Source organism: Zalophus californianus, chromosome 4 (assembly GCF_009762305.2).
Source record: "Zalophus californianus isolate mZalCal1 chromosome 4, mZalCal1.pri.v2, whole genome shotgun sequence".
NCBI classification, from domain to species: domain Eukaryota; kingdom Metazoa; phylum Chordata; class Mammalia; order Carnivora; family Otariidae; genus Zalophus; species Zalophus californianus.
In genome coordinates this window covers 41,089,632-41,104,849 of record NC_045598.1, presented here as the reverse complement: position 1 = coordinate 41,104,849, position 15,218 = coordinate 41,089,632, and the positions used below count along the sequence as shown (strand labels likewise).

Genomic DNA, 15,218 nt, shown 5'->3' with positions numbered 1-15,218 from the left:
AATCTTTGGAATATTCTGGCTTGGGAAACTTGGCCTTTGTAGAGGAGGCAAAACTTTACCTCTGTCCTTTTGGGGTCTTTGGCCGGGCCTGAAAATTTAATTGACATAACACAGATGAACAGGAGAAAAGCATACACATATACTTAATATAAATTTTATGTGACAGAGGAGCCCTCATAAGGAAATGAAGGCCCAAAGAAGGGGCAAAACTTAAATGCTTTTAAACTAGGTTGAACAAACAGAGGCAATTGTGGAAAGATAACGAAAACGTACAGGGAGGCTATAGGAAGATAAGAATTATTTTAACAAGGTCTGCTTGTACAGAATTCTCTGTTTCAACGTTCTGTCCTTGATGATAAGAATGTTTCTTTTCTCCTGGTAGATGGAGAGCAGCTCTCACATGGGAGTTTATCTCCTGTTTTCAGGAAGAAAAGAAATCAGAGTGTCTCTATTGTATCTGCTGTTTTTCAAGTGCTTTTCACTAAAAATAATCTTTATACTAAAGTGGCATTTTTGGGGTGGCATATTTTGGCACCCTTCATTTTTATACCTATTTATTTAACATAAGCATCTTCCGTTGTGAACAAGAGCAAGGCTTTTGGTGCCTGAGCCTGAATATCGTACTGGGGCTGGAGGGCTAGCTTGTAGGTAATCTATATTTTAGGCATTCCAGTTTGATGCAAGCATTGTTACTACCAATGTCTGCCCCCACCAGATAAAGATACTGATTTTCATGCAAAAGAGTGAAAGAGTAGAAAAAAAAAAGAGTAAACACTATGGATCTATTTAAATATTTTTTTAAAGCTACTGCTTTGGGAATCTTAAACAAAAATTTTTTTTAAATAAGGGGTGACTGTGCGGTTCAGTTGGTTGGGCATCTGACTCTTGATTTCAGCTCAGCTCATGATCTTGGGGTTGTGAGATCGAGCCCCACATCTGGCTCCATGCTCAGTGGGGAGTCTGCTTAAGATGCTCTCTCTCTCTCTCTCCCTCAGCCTCCCCCCACTCTCTCTTTTTCTCTCTCTAAAATAAATAAATAAATCTTTAAAAAAAATTAGGGGCTTCTGGGTAGCTCAGTTGATTGAACATCCGACTCTTGATTTTGGCTCAGGTCTTGATCTCAGAGTCATGAGATTGAGCCTTGTGGCAGGCTCTGTGCTCATTGGGAAGGCTCTCTCTTCCCTCTGCCAACCCCCTCTCCCCCTGGCTCACTCTCTCTCAAATAAATAAATAGATCTTAAAAAGAATTAAAGCTGGTGCTTTGGGGCATGCAACTTTTGATCTTGGAGTTGTGATTTCAAGCCCCACATTGGGCGTAGAGCTTACTTTAAAAAATAAAAAATCATTCAAAAAAAGCTGCTGCTTTTACCTTTGTTAAGTTTCTTTTATATTTATTTTGATAAATTGTACAAACACTATTTCAGAAATTAAGGTAATTTAACAGGGGAAAGTACATGTATAGTTCCACCCTTTCTGCACAGACTTTGAAATTTTTTGTATTTCCTTCCAGGTCTTGTCTTTTGAACACCACCATTCTGCCACTGAAACATAATTCTCCAGATGAGGTTTTTGTTGTTGTTGTTGTTTGGGATTTATTATTTATTTGAGAGAGAGAGAACATGAGCACAAGAGTAGGGGGAGGGATAGAGGGAGAGGGAGAGGGAGAGAATCTCAAGCAGACTCCCCAGTGAGCGTGGAGCCTGACGCAGGGCTCTATCTCACAACCCCAAGATCATGACCTGAGCTGAAACCAAGAGTCAGATGCTCAACTAACTGAGCCACCCAGACACCTGAAGTTGTGTTTTTTTTTTAATTCTGATTATAGATTTTTAGAAAATAACAGGTGTTCAATGTAAAAATTTGGAGTCTATAAGCATATTAAGAAGAATTATAAAATTTTCTCATTATCCCCAAATCCAGAGACAACTATACAATACCTATTGTCTTTCCTCCCAGTATTATGTTCATTTGTTGATTGGATCGTTTGACTTTAGGTGTAGAGGGTTTAGTTAACCACACTCCTCAGTACATGGCATTTTATCATCTTAGGTTGGTATTATACTTTTAAGTTCTGTTATTTATTTTTTCCCTCTTTGTCCCCTCCCTTCCCCCACACAGGCAACTAAGTTCTACTTGGTGTATATCTTTTCATTTGTATATGTTCTTATAAAATGTGAATTTTGTTTGGTATGGACGTATTTTAATTTATGCAAATGGTACAGTGTTTAAATCTCATTTTGTTTCTTCAGATTTTTCACTGAACACTGTTTTTCAAATGCATTCATATTGCTGTGTATACATCTAACCCATTGCTTCTGATTGTTGTGTAATTCTTTATGACATAAAATTTACTATATTTTAGTCATCTATTCTCCAGTGATAGACCACCAAACAGGTTGCCTTTAAGTCCTCACCATCATAAATAACACTGTGATTAATATTTTAATCCTTTGTGTGTCTGCATAAGAATTTCTTTGAGATATATCCCAGGAGAGGAACTGTGGGCTCCTAGAGTATGTGAGTTCGTAATTATCATAATCTCTATCAGATTGCTTTCCACAAAGGGCCATAGCAGACTGTACTCCTGCCAGCATGTGTAAGGGTCCCAGCATCCCCACAACTGCACCAGCAAAGCATTATCAAACATTCTAGTTTTTATAGTTTGATAGGTGTAAAACAATAACACATTGTTGTTTCAATTAACATTTCTCTGATTTCTTTTTTTGGCATCTCCTCATATCCCTTTTGATTTTTGAATTTATTCTTGGTTTATGTCTTTTGCTTATTTTTCTCTAGAGGTTGCTGTTCATATTTACTTGCAAGAGTTTTATAAGCTAAGTATTTCAAATAACTTCTCTCATTCTCTCTTCTAGTTACTTTGTCTTTCATCTAGTTACAGTGTGTTTTGTTAAATGGGAATCCTTATTCTTCATCAATATTACTGTGTTATAGTCTGTGACTTTGAAGTTTTGCCTTTTCCTTCTCCTTGGCCACAAACTATAATAGTCTTCTATTTTTTTAAATAATTTTTTCACATTTATTATGTCTTTAATTCTCCCAGAGTTGTTAAAATATGGTAATTTTAAGATTCAAGCCTTGAGGTATTGGTTTCTGAGAGGGAGATATTAAAATCTTCCGTTAAAATTATGCATCTATGTGTTCCCCTCTGCCATTCTGTGTACCTTAAGACTATATAATTAAGTGCACCTAGGTGTTTGCCTGTTGTTTCTTTTATGAATATATAATTACTTTTTATCACTTTTTTATCTTTTGAGACTAAAATTTCTTTTTGACAGAATTAAGATCACAACTCAGTTCATATCTTCCTCATGTATCTCATCTTTTTATTTTTAATCTTTCTATCCTTTTATGTTTTTTTTTCAAGATTTTATTTATTTGACAGAGAGAGACACAGCTAGAGAGGGAACACAAGCAGGGAGAGTGGGAGAGGGAGAGGGAGAAGCAGGCTTCCCTCCAAGCAGGGAACCCGATGCGGGGCTCGATCCCAGGACCCTGGGATCATGACCTGAGCCGAAGGCAGATGCTTAACGATCTGAGCCACCCAGGTGCCCCTCCTTTTATGTTTTAAGTGTGTCTCTTATAGCCAATTTATTGTTGGTTGTAATTTTTAAAAATTCAGTTGGTGAGATTAACTTATTTGCATTTGATGTGATTAATATATATTAAGATTTAGTCCTACCATCCATTCACTATGCATTCCTTTTTATTTTTTATTTCCACCATTGGCGAGGCTGAATTTTCTTCAGCAGGTTTAAATTTTATATATAATATTATACTTCTTGTGGTAGTTAGCCACTGGCTTCAGACTCATACCCATGGGTTTAAGAGAGTTCCTCTATCTTAACAGCTTGGACAAAAGCCTAAACAAAAGTTCCAAGCTTGACACTCAAAGATCTGATGTGTCATGTGCTCATGTTGATCCAATCACTATTGCTAAGATGGAAGGTACTTGATTTCTAAAGGAAACACAGGGTACCATTACAAAAGGAAGAATGGATGCTGGGAGACCACAGAATAATGTATGTCCACTTCTTCATACTAAATCAACTTCTTCAAGCTTCCTTTTCTTCATCTGTGAAATGGCAATGATAATACCTATCTCAAAGGGGTGATATGAGGAGCAAATTGGGTAATAGATATGAATTGTATCTCTTGTGAATCATAAAGTGCTATACAAAGATAGTTGTAATTCTGGCTCTTGCATTTCTCACATGGTATCATTTATCTCTATGTATTTGTATTTATTTGTATTGTGTATCTGTATTTATTGTTGGTATTTATCTTTACTGCTAAATGGGAAAGTGCCATCCTAGCCAGCACTCTCCCTAAATTGTGCCAATGCCTGTAGAACTGATTTTTTTCTTTCCAGAGAATAATGAATGGGCAAGATGTCGGGATGGTGTTTGACTGGGGAGTAGTTTCTATCCAAAGAGCCCTGAAGTTTCAGAGCAGGTTAACTTGCTAGTAGACAGCTGAAAGTTTGGTGCAATAGAGCCAAACTGGGCTCTGGTTCTTTCTCTGCCCCAAATTAGTTGTGTGGCCTTAGGCAGATCACGTAAACTCTCTGAGCCTGAAAAATGGATGTCACAAGAAGATCTACCTCTTAAAGTTGTGGTAGGATTAGATAAGATTATATGTAAAATGCCCTGGCCTTAGAGACTAAGTCTTAAACTTGTGAGACACATACTCAAATCTCTTTCTTGAGCACTTATCAATTTCCATTCTGCTACATCATGGCTAGGTTGAATGCAGGTTCTTTCTCATCTCTGAAATACATTGAATTGCTCTGTTTTCTTAGAGAATAACTGTTGTTTCCCTCAAGGTCCCATGTCTTCAGAATTTAGGCCAGGAATACTTGCCAGCAGAATATAGTCTCACAAGAGATCCTGTTTATTATAGGCAACTGAAGTTGATAATTCTTTTTTTTTTTAAGATTTTATTTATTTATTTGACAGAGAGAGACATAGCAAGAGAGGGAACACAAGCAGGGGGAGTAGGAGAGGGAGAAGCAGGCTTCCCCCTGAGCAGGGAGCCCGATGTGGGGCTCGATCCCAGGAGCCTGGGATCATGACCAGAGCTGAAGGCAGACGCTTAACGACTGAGCCACCCAGGCACCGCTGAAGTTGATAATTCTAATTTTTTTCACATGTGAAGATTTCGATTCACCCTAGACGGAAAGTGTATACCTAATATGTTTACTGGACTAGGCTCTTCTATACATGATTGCTCAGAAACGTATAATAATCCCGTGAATTAGGTACTAATATCCCCATTTTACTGACAGGGAAATAGAAGGTCATATAAATTAAGTAACTTGACCAAGGTGACACAGTTGAGAAGAAAGGAGACAGTCTAGTGTAATGGAAGGAAGATGGGCTTTGGAGTCAGAAAGATCTAAATTAGGATCCCAGCAGGACCATATACTAGGTCTCAAACTTGGAACAGTGACCTAATCTCTTAAATCTCAGTTTCTTCAGTGGGGATTAGAATATCTACCTCAAGTAAGTATTGTGATGTTGAACTGAGATAGTATTTGTAAAGCAGAGAGCCTGGCACATGGTAGGTGTTCTGTAAATCCTTTGGTGCTTGATAAGTGTATGGGGAACCCAGAGCCCGTGGAGGCCACCTATAGTGCTATTTTAGAGGAATCTTCAATCATTATCAAGCTTCTTTAGAACATTTGACGAGACATTCAAATGAAGCAGCGAGATAGAGTGAAAGGAGCCCAGGCATGGGAGTCTAGAACCTGGAATTTGGTGCTACCTCTTATTTAGTATGTATCTGACTTTGGGCAAGGAAACTGAGCTTCAGTTTCCTTATTTATAAAATAAAGACAATATTCTTTGCCTCACAGGGTTGCTGGACTTACGCATGCACATGGATGCAAACACTCTTTTTAGTCTTAGAAATGTAAATATGTGGGCTGTAAATGTGAGGGCTTTCAATTTGTGTTTATTATTCTCAGAGGGAAAGTAAACGGGACTCAAGATAACCTGCGCCCTGCCTACTAGAGAACAACTATTGGGGAACTGGACCCTTAAGTGAGTCCTGATTAACTATTGGCACCGCTGCTGCTGGGGCTGCCGCTTGTGCTCAAATATCAATCATCATGCCTGCTAAATCCTCAGGCCTGCCGAAAGGCAGCCCTGTGCAGGACGTCCCCCCCTTCCCACACCCTGCCCCACACAACTGTTTAGACCAGAACTGGGAATCTGACCCAAAGGCAAGGAACCCACGAGCTTGTCAATGACCTACAAATGTGGTCTGCCTCCTAGAAAATGAGTTGGACAAATCAATATTTCTCTCTCAGGCATTTGAGTTGGGAAATATGAGGTGATTGAGGCAATTAGTAGCAATAGAAACTATGACCAAAGGGATGCAAAGAGAGAGGTCATGAGGTTGAGTAGGGGTCCATGTGAGAGGAGATGGCATCTAGGCTGTGACAAACCAAAGTGATGAAGAAGCAGAAATTATGAGTAAGCAGAAGCTATGAAGTAGAAAACAATAATATATGTTTATTCAACAAATGTTTCTAGAGTTCCTCCTATGAACAAGGCACCGTGTTAGGCTCTGAAAACACAAAAATGACCAAGACACAGCCTCTGCCTTCTTTGTACTTAATTTTAGTGGGGAAGAGAGACAAAACAAGTAAGCAAACAAGTAATTAGAAATTGTTTTAAGGGCTAAAAAGAAAACAAATGTGAAGCTGAGATAGAACATACCAGGAAGGGAGCCACTTAAGAAATAGCACCATAAGGGAAGTTCTGTCAGAACAGATCATTAAAGCAAGACCTAAAGAATGAGAGGGATCCAGGGAGAAGAGTATTTGAGGTGGAGGATAAGTAATGCTGACTGGCAGGAAAGGGCTTATCACATTCAAGGAAGCTGAGAAACAGAAAACAAAACAAAACGAAGCAAGCCAGGCTGCTGAAGGAAAGTGAAGGAAAGGGAACAGCGTGAGTTGAGTTTGGAGGGGTAAGCAGGAGGCATGTCCCAGAGCCTAGCAGGCCTATGTATGGAGTTGGGAATTTAGTTCCAGTGAAGTTAGTCCCAGTGAGCCCCAGTGAGAAGCCATGAAAGTATTTGAGGCTGAGTAACATGATCCAATAGCGTGTGTAGATAAGCTTGAAGGCTAAAGAGTCACTCTGGGTTTAAACCTACATTCTACCATTTACCAGCTGTGTGGCCTTGGGCGCATTACTTAATCTCTCTGTGCCCCAGTTTCCTTTTCTATAAAATTAGTGGTAGAATTGGGTTTTACCTCATAGGGTCATTGTGAAGATTAAATACATATAAAGTGCTTGTAGCAGTTCCTGGCACATAATAAACACCCAATAAATGTAAGCTTGTATTATTATTTTGTTTTCAAAAAGGTCATGGTACCTACTGTATAGAGAATGAATGTGGGAGGGATAAAAGGGGAGCCAGTTATGAGGTTGATGAATAGCCTAGGGAAGAGATGATGAGTGAAGTGGTAGTAGTGGAGACAGAGAGAAATGGACTAATTTGACATGTTTTTAGAGGTAAAATATTCATACTTTGCAGGTGGATTGGACATTGTGATTGAGGAAAATAGAGGAATCAAGACTGACTCCTAAGTTTCTAGCTAGAGCAACCAGGTGGAAGGAGGTGACATTTACTGAGAAGGAGGAGCTTGGAGGAAGCAGGTTTGGCAGAGAAATTAGGAGTTCTATTTTAGACCTGTTAAACTTAAGATGTCAGTGAGATCCAAGGAGCTATCAATCAGGCAGTTGGTTGTAGGTTTGGAGCCCAGAAGAGAGGTCTGGGATGAAGATATGAATTTAGAAGTCATTAGCATAATCAGCATTCAAAGACTCCCTTGTGGGTATCAGCATTTGAAGACACAGAAGTAGTTCAGATCATCTAGGAAGAAAGGATACAGAGAGAAGTAAAGGGAGCCAGGAACTATCCCAAGGAGCAACACATTTTAGGGTGGCTGAACAAACAGCGAGAATGAAGAAGGGCCTGTGAAGAGAGAGTAAAACCAGAAAAGCATGGAATCAAAATCAAGAGAGTTGAGTGTTTCAAGAAAATTGGAGAGGTCAGCTCAGAGTGGAAAGGTCAAATAAGATAAGGATAGAAAAAATAGTCACTGATGACCTTGACAAGAACAATTTCAGTGAAGTGTGTGTGCGTGTGTGTGTGTGTGTGTGTGTGTGTGTGTAAGTGCTAAGTAAGCATCAAATAGGCTGAAAATGAATTGGAGGTGTTCTTACTTTGACAGCACATATACTAAAATTAAAACAATACAGACAAAACTGGCATGACTCCTACATATAGATGACACACAAATTCGTGAAGCATTCCATGTTTTCATATGGATTTGACTTTTGGACAATGTTAACTTTTACATATTCAAAAAAAAATTGAATCTACAAGAATGAAAGGGATCCTAAAACTGAGTATAAATAGAAAACAAATAAACCTAACTGTATATAAATAAGTAATATAAATATTCTGAAGGAAAATAACAACTAATCCAAATAACTTTTGAACACAGTATTTTGTATATGTACCTTTGGTCTAAAAACAAAACAAAACTGCAAACAAATCTTGAACCCAATTTAACAGATTTTTTTTTAAGTTACATGAATGTAGCAATTCTGAAACTATTTTGTATGTATCATAACACTGAGCAAAGGAAAAAAAGACAATGATGCTATTGGGAGTCAGAGTTCTCACTGTGGGAAAAGGGAGATGCAAATAAGGAATAGGAGAAAGAACCCTGTGGTGCTGAATTAGAATTAGAGTGTACTAGTAATGAATTCATGATTAAAAATAGTTGAACTATATTAAGTTGCCATTTTTCCTTGTGGCTCTGTTTACCTAGAGGGCCTAAAAGCAATTACACCCCGGTAACAATGAGCATATCTGGTGCCCAGATCTTGGTTTCTAAATACCATTGCCCACTAAAAGGGGAGCTCTTTGGAGAGATGGATAATTTTCAAGGCTAGACAGGAAAAGTACAAGATGAACCCGGAATATCATGTTATACCAGAAAGCAAGAAAAGTGCTTAAAAAAAAAAAGATGGGTGTGTGTCAAAAGGACACAGGAACCAGTATGAAGGGACTCTTACTGGCCAAATCTGGGACAAGTTGAACATTAAAATGAATAATGACAGTAATGGAGTATAACCTATTAAATAAAATAAGAATCTATGAATCTATACTAATGATAATAAATATATAATTAAATAAGAGAAAAGGGAAAGATATTGTTTACAGAATGCCAACTAAAAAAATGGAAGTGGAATAATGGAGTTATAAAATCACCATTTTGCAGCCATTAGAATAATTAATTCAGACATTGATTAGCAGTTCTATTTTAGACATGTTAAGATGTCAGTGAGATCCAAGGAGATATCTATCAGGCAGTTGGTTGTAAGTTTGGAGCCCAGAAGAGAGGTCTGACATAAAGATATGAATTTAGAAGTCATTAGCATGATCAGCATTTGAAGACATAGGAGTAGTAGAGATTATCAATTATCAGTGAATGTTGAAAACTTTCAGCACAAGCTTGAGAAGGAACAAGATATTTATACAGTCTCAAAATACCTTTCCAAAGATTACTCATTATTTACATAGGAAAAAATGATAACTTTACAGTGAAAAAAACTAACAGATGCCACCTTAACCAACTGATCAAAGTGAACACCATCAATAATGGGACCAAGTGACACCATGTTTTTTCTCATCATATGCATTGAGGACATAATATCCCATGGGTAGTATGCCTGCTCCCTCAAAAAAAAAAAAAGAAAAGAAATTGAATTATAAGAAAACATGGGAAAAAAACAAATAGAGGGAAATTCTACAAAACACTGGCCTGTACTTTTCAAAAACGTCAATATCATGAATAACAATAAAAGACTGCAGAACTCTTCCAGATTAAAGGAGACTAAAGGGTCATGACAATTAAATGCAATGCATGATTAGGGATCAGGCACTGGATCAGAGGAAAAACTACTAAATAGGACAGTATCAGGCCAATAAGTGGAACTTTGAATATGGACTAAATATAAGGATTTTATCAATGTTAAATTTCCTAAATTTGATCATCATACTGGGAGTGGGGGGAGGAATGCAGGTATATAAGAGAATGTCCTTGTTCTTAGCAGATACCCACTCAAATATTTAGGATATTAGGAGTAAATACTCCAAATCAAATGGTTTAGGAAAAAATGGTATATGTGCATGCATTCATACACGTATGCATACACACAGATAAAGAGATTGTGGCAAAATATAAAGTTCTGATGCATTGGGGTAAAGAGCATATAGGAATTATATGTAAGATTCTTACAACTCTTCTGAAAGTTTGAAATTATTTTGAAGTAAAAAGCTTAAAAATAAATTGGAGATGAGGAAATAGAAACAGAATGCAGATAACTCTTTTGAGAAATGTCTGTGAAAGGGAGCAGAGAAATAGGACTGGAGAGGGAGTCAAGGTTATAAAATAGGTTGTTAAAGAGAGGAGAAACTAGAACAGATTTGTGCGCTCATGAGAACAATGATGAGCCTCAGCCCATCCTTTGTAAGATAAGAGATTTGGTCAAATACACTCACCTCCGGCTCCTCTGAAAATAGTTTATTCCTTAAACTGCAACCAGGAAGACATTTGGGTCACCACTTGAGGGCAGTACAAAATGATGTTACATGTCGTTCTGGTGGTTTTACTGTCTCGGCTGCTGGAACAAAACAAAGCCCTTTATGGGATGTTCTCTCAAATGTGTTGTATGAAATAAACCTCCTAACATACCACTTTTTCCAAATGTTTTAAACCAGAAAATCCCAACATAATTCATAACAGGGGCTTGGGGTGAGGACAGAAGGGATGAGAAAGAGGGTCTCATGCTTAGAAACATGCCTGGCACATGTTATGAGTTTAATACAGAATAAAAGGCAACAGAAAGATTAGAGCATGTCAGAGCTAGAAGCAGCCCTAGAGAAGGATGAATCTAGACTTCTCATTTTATAGACAGGATCTTGGGTCCAGAGGAGGGAAGGGACTTGACCAAAGCCACAATAATGTGGTAGGGAAGGTAATGGTTTCAACATTTACCTGGTTAGTCTATGAAGACAGAATTTCTAACACTTTCTAATGACATCATAAATACAGTCTGCAAAGGGGACTGACCCCATCATCGGCACTGATACTGAGTTCCCGAAAAAACTGTGACCTCCGTTGTGAGACTGTGCCCCTTGTGTCTTTCTCTATCCTGGGAGGATATGACTCTTCACCTTCAACTCTTGTCCACTTTACCTGGTCCTAATGCTCTGGACAGGTTAGTTCTGATCACAGCCAACCTATTTCCCACCCCTTTCTGGCAGGGCCCTAAGGGGTAACATGTTAGACTTTCCTACCAACACTGAGGGATGAAGGTTGAAGCTGGAAGATGAAGTTGGATAAAAAGTGAACGGGCGTGTGTCAGGACACTGGAAAGAAATTAACAGTATCAGTGCAGTAGCCTGGAGATGATCTTAGAAGGACAATCAGAACACCCTAGTGAAACACAAAACTCTAAATAACATAATGGAGAAGAAAGCAACTTTAGACTAATCAAAACACAGAAACCAATATGACTTCTTATCATGCTAATAAGTGGGCTCAATTATGCAGAAGAGCCCCTAATCTCACTATTGACTACAGAAAAATGCTCACGCACTAGCTTTGCATTTCAAGATCGCCTAACCTGGCCCCAGCCCATTCTCTAGTCTCATGTCCTGCCATAGTTCCCATTCCATGCTCCAACCACTATTTTCTGAACACTCCCTGCAATGGTTTAAGTGCTGTGGTATATCAGGTTATACTTTGCACTTGCTCCATTTTGAGGTTCACCTCAAATGACACCTTCTTTGGATGCTTTCCTTGATCTGACCCTCACATTTACTTGAAGATTCCTTTTGGTTCTTACAGGCACTGCATATACTTATCTTGAGCATTCATTTCTGCCTTATCTTTTGTACTACATAATGAGCACTTTGAGGACATGGATTGGGTCTTAATACTCCTATTTTTGGGGGGGGATTGTTTCCATTTATTAGTAATCTACCAATAATCTTTCTTACCTTTCTACCACTCCAGTCTTTCCAGCTCACTCCTTCCAACATCCCAATTCCAACAGTTCTCTAATAGCCCCTGGGCCAGTGATCCCAACACCTCTTGACCATTCCTTACCCATCTTATGCCCTCACTTTCCTTCTTACCCACTTAAATTCCAAGGTCCAATGTTAAAATCATTCCCTTGATATGTCTTCTTCCATTTTACTCTTCTTGCTTTGTTATTCTGCCTCACAAAACCCCTACCCTGGACAATCTAACTCTCCATCTACTCTACCTTTTGGAACGTGGTTGAAGAAAAACCCTCAACACTGTCAACTGGACTCTTCAAATTCATTACCACTAACCTCAAGTAAGCCTTTAGTGCTATCTGGTAATCATTTTATGTTAAAAGTCCATCCGCTTTCCCTAAATGATTATTTCATATTTTTTCTTCAAACTTCCAGCACCTCTTTTTTTTCTCTCTCCGTAGATAATCCACCCATCTGCATCATCCATGCCTGCATGGATAATTACACCTCAGTGGTACTCTGAAAGCCAATCCTTGCCCCTATGCTCCAGCAATTCTCTCTCTTGTCTATATCATCTGTATTTCCCTTCCCAAAGTATCATCCCACAGCTTAAAAAAGTGCTATGGTGGGGTGCCTGGGTGTCTCAGTCAGTTAAACATCCAACTCCTGATTTTGGCTCAGGTCATGATCTCTGGGTTGTGAGATGAAGCCCTCTAGTGGATTCTGGGCTCAGTGGGCTATGGAGAGTCCGCTTGAGATTTTCTCTCTCCCTTTGCCCCTCCTCCCACCCTGAACAAGCACACACGTGTGCACACACACATTCTCTCTCTCTCTTTCTCTCTCAAATAAATAAATAAATCTAAAAATAAAAGTGCTGGAGCACCTGGGTGGCTCAGTCGGTTAAGCATCTGCCTTCGGCTCAGGTCATGATCCCAGGATGCTGGGATAGAGCTCTGCATCAGGCTCCCTGCTCAGAGGGAAGCCTGCTTCTCCCTCTCCCACTCCCCCTGCTTGTGTTCCCTCTCTCTCTCTCTCTCTGTCAATTAAATAAATAAACAAAATCTTTAAAAAATAAAAAATAAAAAATAAAAATAAAAGTGCTATGGTATCTCTCATCTTAAAAAAAGAAATCTTGGAGTGCCTGTATGGCTCAGTCATTAAGTGTCTGCCTTCGGCTCAGGTCATGATCCCAGGGTCCTGGGATCGAGCCCCGCATTGGGCTCCATGCTCCACAGGAAGCCTGCTTCTCCTTCTCTCACTCCCACTGCTTGTGTTCCCTCTCTCACTGTGTCTCTCTCTGTCAAATAAATAAATAAAATCTTTAAAAAAAAAAAAAGAAAAAGAAACCTCTCTTGACTCCATATTCCCTTCTAGCTACCACACTGTTTCTCTCTCTGCTCTTCATTTCAGCCAATATCTCTAAAGAAGTATCTATGTTCCTTGATTTCAGGTCCTATCTTTTCATTCTCTCTAGAGTCCACTTTAATCAGGTTTCACCCCCTTTCCTAACTGAAACTGTTTTTACCAAGGTCACCAAAGACCTCCATGTTGATAAATCTGGAGGTATTCTCAGTTCTCATCTGACTGGCCCTATGATTAGATCTGATACATTTGCTAACTCCCTCCTTCCTTCCTCATTTCTTCCTGAAACACTTGTCTTTACTTGGCTCCAGGACAGACACCACACTTTTCCTCGTTTTACTCCAAGCTCACTGTTGGTTTCTCCTTCTCAGTTCCTTCTCTTTTGCTAGTTTCACTTCATTTCCTTGAACTCTAACATTGGAGTGGCTGCAGTTGGACTTCTTGGATCTACAGACACTGTACAGATGTACAGATGGTCTTACCATTGTACAGATGGTCTTACCCAGTCTCATGGCTTTAAATGCCCCCATATGCTACTGACACCCAAATTTATATCTCCAACTCAGATTTCCCCCATGAACTCCAGACTCTTATTCCAATTTCATTCTTGACATTTCAGCTTGGATGTTGAAAAAGTATCTCAAACTTAATGCAAGACAAAATTCCTGATGTTCTTCCCAAATTGGTTTCTTCCACAGTTTTCCCTATCTCACTCAATCATTCCAGTTGCTCAGGCAAAAACCTGGCATCATCCTTGACACTTTTCTTCCTCTCATACCTTACAGTTAAACCTTTAGCAAATCTATTGGGCCCTACCTTTAAATATTTATTTATTATTTTTTTATTGTTATTTATTTATTTGACAGAGAGAGACACACAGCAAGAGAGGGAACACAAGCAGGGAGAGTGGGAGAGGGAAAAGCAGGCTTTCCGCTGAGCAGGGAACCCGATGCGGGGCTCGATCCCAGGAACCTGGGATCATGACCTGAGCCAAAGGCAGATGCTTAACAACTGAGCCACCCAGGTGCTCCAGGCCCTATCTTCAAAATATATGCAGATCTGACCACTTCTTACCACTTCTCCCCCCAAACCCTCATCTCCTCATCATGCTAACTCTCTGACCCAAGCCATTATCGTATCTGGATTGTTACAATAATATCATATTTATTTTACTGCTTTCTGCTCTTGTTATCTGTGACCTATTTTTCCCACAGTAGTCCAAATAATTTTTTTAAACCTAAGCCATACCATGTTCTTCCTCTACTCAAAACTCCAGTATCTTTCCATCTCATTCAGTGTAAAAGGCAAAGTCTTTACAATGGCCTACAAGACCTCACTTGATATAGGATACTATAACCTCTCTGACTTCCTTTCTTTTTTTTTAAATATTTTATTTATTTATTTATTTGAGAGAGAGAATGAGATAGAGAGAGAATGAGAGGGGGGAGGGTCAGGGGGAGAAGCAGACTCCCCGCTGAGCAGGGAGCCCGATGTGGGACTCGATCCTGGGACTCCAGGATCATGACCTGAGCCAAAGGCAGTTGCTTAACCAACTGAGCCACCCAGGCACCCTCTGACTTCCTTTCTTAATCATTCACCCTTATCTTCACTCTGCTCCAGCCATGTTGGCATCCTTGATGTTTCTCAAACCTGCTAGGCACATCCCTGCCTTGCACTGATATTCCTTTTGCCTTGATTGCTCCCCACCCTAGATATATTCTTCGTCAGTCTCTTCCTTTAAG

The 15,218-nt window shown here is 39.2% G+C and overlaps 1 non-coding gene across 1 annotated transcript; it reads left to right on the top strand.

Moving 5' to 3' along the window:
- The first annotated feature begins 8,248 nt into the window (after positions 1-8,248).
- On the top strand, positions 8,249-8,357 carry LOC113917412. Its single transcript, XR_003518227.1, has one exon. It is a non-coding gene; the product is annotated as a U6 spliceosomal RNA (small nuclear RNA).
- The last annotated feature ends 6,861 nt before the right edge of the window (positions 8,358-15,218 follow it).